This window comes from Pseudophryne corroboree, chromosome 3, assembly GCF_028390025.1.
Source record: "Pseudophryne corroboree isolate aPseCor3 chromosome 3, aPseCor3.hap2, whole genome shotgun sequence".
NCBI classification, from domain to species: domain Eukaryota; kingdom Metazoa; phylum Chordata; class Amphibia; order Anura; family Myobatrachidae; genus Pseudophryne; species Pseudophryne corroboree.
The window spans coordinates 64192906-64199327 of record NC_086446.1 but is presented as its reverse complement, the minus strand read 5'-3'; the positions used below and the strand labels follow the sequence as shown (position 1 = coordinate 64199327).

The 6422-nt window shown below is 44.4% G+C and overlaps 1 long non-coding RNA gene across 1 annotated transcript; it reads right to left on the bottom strand.

Moving 5' to 3' along the window:
• Positions 1-1376: 1376 nt before the first annotated feature.
• On the bottom strand, positions 1377-2746 carry LOC135057486 (uncharacterized). The gene is made up of 3 exons (XR_010244153.1): positions 2533-2746; positions 1771-1920; positions 1377-1661 (listed from the first exon to the last, which is right to left on the bottom strand). It is a non-coding gene; the product is annotated as an uncharacterized LOC135057486 (long non-coding RNA).
• Positions 2747-6422: the final 3676 nt, after the last annotated feature.

Sequence of the window (6422 nt, the reverse complement as noted above, 5' to 3'; positions counted from 1 at the left end):
GATTGGTTGTATTTGTGATGGAGGAGTGTCTGTGCATGTTACTATAAAAACGCCACAAACACTCCGCACCTCGTGGGTTTAGCTAGTGGAGAGGAGAGAGGAAGGTGTATTTGGAGTTGGTGAGTTTGGTGGAGTTTTTGGTGGATTTGGAGAGGAGTTTGGTGATTGTTGAGTGCTGTACTGTGTGTGTTAGTAGTCTTGTGATCTTTGTAGTATTGTTTTTTCTCAGTTTGTAAAGTTTTTTGTCCTTGTATTTTTTTTACAGTCTTTTGTCATTGTTTGTGAGTGAGTGAGCGTGTGTGTTGGCTGTGTGGTGTGTAGTAGGAGTAGTGGAGGAGTGTGTTTTGTGTTTTTATTTTTCTGTGTTTTATGTTGTTTGTCATGTCCGACTCAGAGGTCAGTGTGGTGGTGGAGGTTAGTGAGGTGGAGGCTGGTAGTGAGGTGGAGGCTGGTAGTGAGGTGGAGGCTGGTAGTGAGGTGGAGGCTGGTAGTGAGGTGGAGGGGGGTAGTGAGAGGGAGGAGGTTAGTGAGGAGGAGGAGGAGGGGGTGCCTGTTGCTGGTTTTTCAAGTGATAGTGAGGGTGTTGTGGCTCCGCAGCCACGCACCACTACCAAGACTGGCAGGAATATAAAGTTCAGCTATGCTGAAAACATGGCGTTGGTGCGTGAGCTGATGAAGCACCATCGCCAATTGTTTGGTCAGGATGCTGCCAGGGTGTCCTCCCGCAGGAAGTCTGCCCTGTGGGGGCAAGTCAGACTTGCTGTGAATAGTGAGGGTGTGGTGAGGCGGACAGAGGACACGTGCCGCAAGCATTTTTACGATATTAAGCGGCGTGTCAAGGCCAAGATGGCCAAAGAGTCCAAATCTGCACGGCGAACCGGAGGTGGCCCACCTTTACGTGTAAGCTATCGGGACTGGGAGGAGCCTGTGCGGGCATTGATTCCTGGCGAAGTGGTGTCTGCTACTCATGTCCGGGATTCGGACCGACCCACGCAGGATGGTAAGTTTGAATTGTAATATTGTTCTTAAAATGTCAGTAAAATGTAGATAATCTCATTTTTAAAGTGTAAAGGATGCATTTTTTGGACCAAAACAGATTGCAGGCCTATGCTCCCTTAAGGTGTGTTTGTGTTTTTAATGTGCTTTTTTCGGCTTGTTTAAGCAATATTTTATATTTATTTTAGTTCCAAAACATGTGCAGTGTTTTTTCTTTTTTTTTTTGGATCAATTTTTGGAGATAATGCTTGAACATGTGTGTTTGTTTTAAATCATCAAAAGGTATTTTTTAGTAACTAATTGAAATGCGGGGCTATTTTTCAAACATTACATTATTTTAACTTTTGCAACTACTCAATCTCTGCAATATCTGAGGCAAATTAAATAATTAATATCCATTTATTGTGTGCCACATCAAGTACATTTTTAGAAACCTCTAAAAAACATGAATCTAGAAGCACTTAAGGCTAAAAAATTTTACGCAACAATACCTAATAGATGCTTACAGTACATTAATGCTTTTCAGTGGGTCATTTTTCAAAATACATGGTAATAATGTTGGGGTCACTTTTTCCACAGTCACCCAGACCAGCCGCCCAGACAGGCCTCAGACAAGTCAGGATGAGGCTGGGATTGCAGGTAAGTCTTCACTGTAGTCACATATTCTGTAAATACATAGAAGTACAAAATATTAATTCTTAATTTTGCACCTAGGTTCTGCTTCTGGAAGCCGAGCTCCTGTAAGGCGCCCATCACAGGGCTTGGGCCACTTACCCAGGAGGCCTACTAAGACACGGCGTCTTGGGACGGATTCCGCACCTCCATCATCCCCACCCAGGCGAAGACTTTCCGCAGTGTTACCCCAGCCACCAATGGCACTATTGGCGAGTTCGCAGAGTGATGAGCCCAGGTCACCTCAGTTATCTGGTGAGTTAAAAAATAAATTAAACACATAAGCAATAATATACACAGTACACTTAATATGTTGTTAGTTGGTTTGGAGTTTACATGTTTTCTAACAACAAGCAATGTGATGTAACGTCTTAAATAGCTAAAGGTGATTTAAACCAATTATATAAGGTCTTAGTGGATGGTCTCAACAACCTATTTGTAAGAAAAGATCAGATTATATTAAAAATTAAGCACACACACGTTCACATATTCCTAAATTATGAAGACAATTAATTTTTGACCCCAAAAAAACCACACCATTCTAGTGTTCACACATCGCCCCTGTCCATTATGTAGATGGCTTACTTGCTCTGCTCCTCTGGACTATACAGGTAAGTAGTCTATATCATGGTGAGGGGAGGGAATATAACAGTGTAATGGTGTGGAGGGGAGTTAGTTAGGTGAGGAATATGCAAATCTGTCTATGTTAGCGCCTGTGTTGGTATATTTATAACACTAGCTTTAAACTTGGTAAAGTAGCGAAAAACAAGTGTGAAAATTTCAAAAATGGAGTATTATGAATGTATTAATGTGTTGCATTAGCCATGCAAATATAAAATTACTAAAACATTGAATGTTGCCCACCCCATACAGAGCACAACTTGATGTCCGCCATGGACCAGCAGGGCCCAGACCAAGAGCCATCCATCACACTGCAACTGACAGCTGTTGAGCCAAGCATGCCAATACAGTTGCAGGATATACCCCAACCATCCCTCAGTCCCCAACTGGCACAAGCTCCGCCCCCAAGCCAAATTCCTGACGATTTCTGGGCCAGTTGGACAAGCCAACAGGCCCAAACCAATGCCAGCCTCACCCAACATACACAACACCTTGCCAGTCTGCCCCATCATCTACCGCGTATTAGTCGCAACTCGGGCAGACTGATAGTACAAGTAGGGCGAATGGCTACCGCAATGGAGCAAATTAGGGCAGAAAACAGCCAAATGAATGCACATTTAACCCGCATTATAGATGAGCAACAGCGCCATCAGCAGGCACTCGTTCAGCTCATTCAACACAATCAAGTGGTGAATGAGTCCTTATCCAGGATAGTAGCCAGCCACACTGCTACTAACACGCAGCTGATTGCAAGTTTAAATAATTTGAGCAGCAATATTTCGATGATGGGAGCTCAGCAAGTCACCTCCAGCTCGGGGACCACGACCCCTATCCAAACGCCAGTAACCTCCCCTGTTCGGCGTTCATCAAGAGCACGTGCCAGTGAGCCAGCACCCAGCACACACAAGAGAAAAAAATGATTTTGTTTTTGTAAAAATAAAAACAAAAATTGGTCTATAAAACACATTCCTGTGTCCGTCTCCAAAATTTATGAAGCTGGTGTGTATGTATGTATGTATGTATTTCAAGGGTAATGACTGTAAATGTTTTGTTAGCATCAACTAAGCACAATGGACACACCACTATAAACAACAAACAGTAAGTAACAAAACACACAATATAAAGTAGAGCAAAGTGTTTAGTGAAGGATAATTACAGCATAATAAAACTGACCTGTAAAATAACGCAGGATCACTTCTTGACGTACCTGCCTCCCTACATTTGTACTCACACTGTCACCAGATGGTTCTAACTCCTCTGCTTGCTGACTGCTTTCTCCCTCATCATGTGCCAGATGTTGACTTAAGCACAGATTATGGAGAAAACAGCAGCAGAACACAATTCTAGTCACCTTTGAGGGACTATACAACAAAAGGCCACCAGATTTATCCAGACACCGAAAACGTGACTTCAGCACCCCAAAACATCTTTCTATCACATTCCGCGTAGCCTTATGTGCATGATTATAACTGTGTTCAGCAGGAGAATCAGGTTGGGACAATGGAGTAAGGAGCCAAGAGTAGCAGCCGTAACCCCCATCACCTGAAAAACATATATAGTCAACATTAGGACATATGTTAGAATATTCTTTCACCTCCTCCAAACTCTAGGTTGTGGTTAAAAGACAGACACACAAAACATTTTCAACATACCCAACAGCCAGCCATCAGGCATTTGTCCCTCCTCAAATTTATCGAAGAGCGAGGACTGACTGAGGATGAAGGAGTCATGGCAGGCACCAGGGTAACCTGCAACAACACTCATAATTTTTAATTTTGCATCACAGACCACCTGGACATTAGTTGATTGATCCATATGCCTATTAGTATATATATACTGGCGGCCCTTAGGTGATCTCAGCTGAACGTGTGTGCAATCTATGGCCCCCAGCACATTGGGCATGCCAGCAAGCTCATAGAAAGCTACCCTGACAGCACTCCACTCCGACTCCTCAGTAGGGAAGCAGATTGAGGCTTTAATGTGTGGCTCCAACACATCCAAAACCTGAGTGGACATTAAAGAAGCTAAGGTGAGTGTCATGTTAGGTATTCTCTACAATACTGTGGTGTTTAAACTTACACAAGCAACACTTAGCCATAACCGCATATGTATTTTTAGACTCACCTGCATCAAATATCTTGAAAAGGTGGGCTGTGAGATCCCAATGACGTCGCCTGCCACAGCCTGGAAGCTCCCAGTAGCCATAAAGTGTAACACAGCCAGGAGTTTGTGTAGGCCTGAGACAGAGCGAGAGCGTGCTGTCTCAGGGTCTATGCCCAGTTTGACAAGGTCATACAGGTGGAAAATGTTGTTTCTATTTAGGCGGAACATCTGTATGACCCTATCATCGGACAATGCATTTAAGTTTAAACGCCCTCTAAAAAAACGAGGCTGGCGCAGCCTCCGCGGTACCTGGACAACCTGTTGGCCATGTTCACTTACCTGGTCCTGATTCCTGGAAGCCTCATGGAGCAGTCTAACGTATCCCACAGCCAACAAAAAACCATTGCCACACACCACAGCAGCCATTTCAGAGTGAGAGAAGTTCAGAATGTGCCTGAAACACTTTTATAGGCCCAAAAAATCAGGTGTGAGTAATGGATAATTAAGTACACATGTAAACGCGGTTTCAAAAGGCTGGCGCGTTTTTTTTTAGGAAAAAAATGCGAATCGTAATTTTTCGCGGCCGCGAAGGCACTTTCGCGGCAGCAAATACAATTACGAATGGTTAGTAAATGACCGAGATTCACATCTAAACAGGCGTAATTTGACCGATGGTGTATTCATTCGTAATTTTGCACTTGGACTATGAAAAAAATACGAATGCCCTCATCACTGCCGTGAATACTGTTTAGTAAATGACCGAGATGCCACTTAGAAGAAAAAACGCAATCACGGTCAAAATCGGGAGCTTAGTAAATATACCCCACAGTCGTGTGGCAGACCCTGTCACTGAAATGATGGGTTGGTTAAAGTGTGCATGTCCTGTTTATACAACATAAGGGTGGGTGGGAGGGCCCAAGGACAATTCCATCTTGCACCTCTTTTTTCTTTTTTTCTTCTTTGCGTCATGTGCTGTTTGGGGAGTGTTTTTTTGAAGGGCCAGCCTGCGTGACACTGCAGTGCCACTCCTAGATGGGCCAGGTGTTTGTGTCGGCCACTAGGGTCGCTTATCTTAGTCACACAGCTACCTTATTGCGCCTCTTATTTTCTTTGCGTCATGTGCGGTTTGGGGAGTAGTTTTTTGAAGGGCCAGCCTGCGTAACACTGCAGTGCCACTCCTAGATGGGCCAGGTGTTTGTGTCGGCCACTAGGGTCGCTTATCTTAGTCACACAGCTACCTCATTGCGCCTCTTTTTTTCTTTGCATCATGTGCTGTTTGGGGAGTGTTTTTTTGGAAGGGCCATCCTGCGTGACACTGCAGTGCCACTCCTAGATGGGCCAGGTGTTTGTGTCGGCCACTTGGGTCGCTTATCTTACTCACACAGCTACCTCATTGCGCCTCTTTTTTTCTTTGCGTCATGTGCTGTTTGGGGAGTGTTTTTTGGAAGGGCCATCCTGCGTGACACTGCAGTGCCACTCCTAGATGGGCCAGGTGTTTGTGTCGGCAACTTGGGTCGCTGAGCTTAGTCATCCAGCGACCTCGGTGCAAATTTTAGGACTAAAAATAATATTGTGAGGTGTGAGGTGTTCAGAATAGACTGAAAATGAGTGGAAATTATGGTTATTGAGGTTAATAATACTTTGGGATCAAAATGACCCCCAAATTCTATGATTTAAGCTGTTTTTTAGGGTTTTTTAAAAAAAACCACCCGAATCCAAAACACACCCGAATCCGACAAAAAAAATTCGGTGAGGTTTTGCCAAAACGCGTTCGAACCCAAAACACGGCCGCGGAACCGAACCCAAAACCAAAACACAAAACCCGAAAAATTTCAAGTGCACATCCCTAGTCGCAAGGGACATCCTGGCACCAGTTTCAGGCTCCGGCCTATTATTTGTTAGATTAAGCTCTAGACGCAGGGGTCGCAGGTGACCCCCTGGAACCAGTTTCAGGCTCCGGCCTTTTAGTTTTTAAACTGGGCATTAGACATAGGGGTCACAGGTGACCCCCTGGCACCAGTTTCGTACTC